The 2,508-nt window shown below is 41.9% G+C and overlaps 1 non-coding gene across 1 annotated transcript; it reads left to right on the top strand.

Moving 5' to 3' along the window:
• The first annotated feature begins 287 nt into the window (after nucleotides 1-287).
• trnal-caa lies at nucleotides 288-370 on the top strand. Its single transcript has one exon. It is a non-coding gene; the product is annotated as a tRNA-Leu (tRNA).
• The last annotated feature ends 2,138 nt before the right edge of the window (nucleotides 371-2,508 follow it).

Raw genomic sequence — 2,508 nt, 5'->3', positions numbered from 1 at the left:
TGAGTGGATGGCTGAGGGATTAAGACATTGGACTCTAAGAGGATCCTATGAGCCACACACTCATGTGGTTTCAAGCCTTACTTCTGGTAGTCATTAGTTCTTATTTATGTTATTCTATTCTTTGTCTTGGATCATAAACAAATGACGAATGTTATGACTAAGGTTTTCTAGAGATGTCCCAAGCCCATCACTCTATCACCTCTGTGCTTAACTCTTGATACCAGCCTAACCTGATTAATTCAACACACAAAATGTGAAATTACACATAAGAAACTCATTTTCATGTGACCAGGATGGCCGAGTGGTTAAGGCGTTGGACTCAAGATCCAATGAGTGAATGCTCACGTGGGTTCAAACCCCACTCCTGGTAGCTACAGGATCAAAGGTGTGTCTTTCCTTTAAGCTATGAAGTGATATATGTAAAAAATGATGTAAAGTCCACCAAAATGAGTGTTCTCCAGAGTGTAAAAGAACACGTAGCTTGTAATTGCAGCTTACTTAAAGCTATACTGTTGACTTCATTTCCATTGTTGATTAAGGCCATTTTGTGTCATCACAGACTATTTCTACAAGTACTTTAATAACAACATTTCGGTTACTATTTTGTACGTTTTTCTGAAATTTCTAAAACAAAAGGGATATTTCACATCTTAAATGGCTGAGTGGATAAGACATTGGTCTCAAGATCATATGCTCACGTGGGTTCAAACCACACGCTTTGTGGCTACATAATCTTGTTTATTTGTCAGTATGTAACCCCACAAGGGAGCTGTGTAAAAAATAGTGTAATTTCTATCAAAGTGAAGGTTTTTAAGAGAGGTGCAACAACAATTTTGTTTCTGGTGTCCTTAGACAGCTCTTTGGTCATAGTGGAGTTTAGTGTGTGACTGTTTAAGGTTGTGGACAGGTGTGTTTTACATAGACAACGAGTTCAATCAGGTGGCATCAATACAGGTAACGAGTTACAGGTCTGTTAGTGCCAGAAATCTGACTTGTTAGTAGGTGATCAAATACTTTTTCCACCAATATTTGAAAATAGATTAATTAAAAATAAGACAATGTTATTTTTGGATATTTTTTTCTTGTTTTGTCTCATAGTTGGGGTATAAAAAGGTCTCATTTTTTTAAGTGGGAAAACTTGTACAATTAGTGTTTGACTAAATACTTTTTTGCCCCGCCGTATTTTTCTGACTTGCAAAACTAGATTTTTGAGACAAGTTTGAGACACCTGCGACAGCTCCAGAGTAATAGAAACTTACAATAAGTTTGTAATAAATGTTAAATCCAAAGCAGGTGTTGGTAACAACCTGTGACTTTGACAAAAAACATTCCCTCTTCCTTTGACTCGATGACGAGTCATCTGTTAACAGTAAAGTGTGAGCAGGTGAATCTCTTCTGTCAGTACTCTCGTTAATCTTGACCCCTGCGAGATGTTTGGCCTCCTCGTCAGCTTCACCAAAGGCTTCAGAGAAGCTGTCGCCTCGGGCCTGTCAGGAAGTGATGTGAGAAACGCTCGGGCCTCGGAGCGCCGACAGATCCGCCTCGGAGTGCCATCCTGTGGGTTCGTTTTAGGATTTTTTTTTCTTTTTGGGGTAGACATGGCTAATTAAACGGAGTGAAACCTGTTGAAAGGAGCTGGACACCGCCAGCACGAGAGGACTTGACACCCATGTGTTTCGGGAGGCGTAGGGGGGTGAGCGTGACGGAAGCTGGAGCACCCCGCCTGGCTGCCAGAGCTCAGTCATGGGGCACAGCACCCGCGGGGCGGAGGAAGAGGAGGTAAAACGGTAACGTAGGAGGGTAGAGTTAACTTTAACTGCTATTCCAGACCCTCTACAGCCCCCCCAACACCCTATCCTACTGTGACACACCCACACACCGAGTGTATATATACACACATTCCAGGAGAAAGGGATGGGAGCGTGACAATCGGGAAACAACGGCTGTTAGTTACAGAAAATGCATTACGGCGTGAGCGCCGGCAACAGGGCAGAGGGGAGGAAGTGGCGGGATTAGGGACGTGGAGAGAACGAGCCGACTTCCTCCCCCTCTCCGTAGTAAACTGCCGAGATTTACAAGGCCTCCAGGGATAAGGATATCCTATCTTCGTCCCATCAAATCTGGACAGCTCCTGATTTAAAAATAATCCTAAATCACAGCGTGGCAGATGTCAGTGGGGCATAAGGAGGTCAGAAACCAAAAGTCGCTCTGGAAATGCGCCGTTCTTCTCAGATTTGGAGCTTTAAGGTTTCTACGTGACATTTACTCCTGAGGTGTTTCTTGTAATGTCTTCAATCTATCATTAGGAAACAAATTGGGATTCAGCTTTTGGTAAGAAACAATGACATCTGTTTTTTTCCTCTCATAAATTCTTACCCACCTGTTTTGGGTTATAATAAATCAGAGAAACTGAGACACTTTTGGATGAAACGCCAAACAAACTTCTTATTCTTTCAAGAATCTCAACCACAAAACTGCTAAAAATGAAATATTTATTCTCATTTATTT

Source organism: Oryzias melastigma, linkage group LG23, assembly GCF_002922805.2.
Source record: "Oryzias melastigma strain HK-1 linkage group LG23, ASM292280v2, whole genome shotgun sequence".
Lineage (NCBI taxonomy): Eukaryota > Metazoa > Chordata > Actinopteri > Beloniformes > Adrianichthyidae > Oryzias > Oryzias melastigma.
The sequence above is the reverse complement of the archived record's forward strand: the minus strand, read 5'-3'. Positions and strand labels throughout refer to the sequence as shown.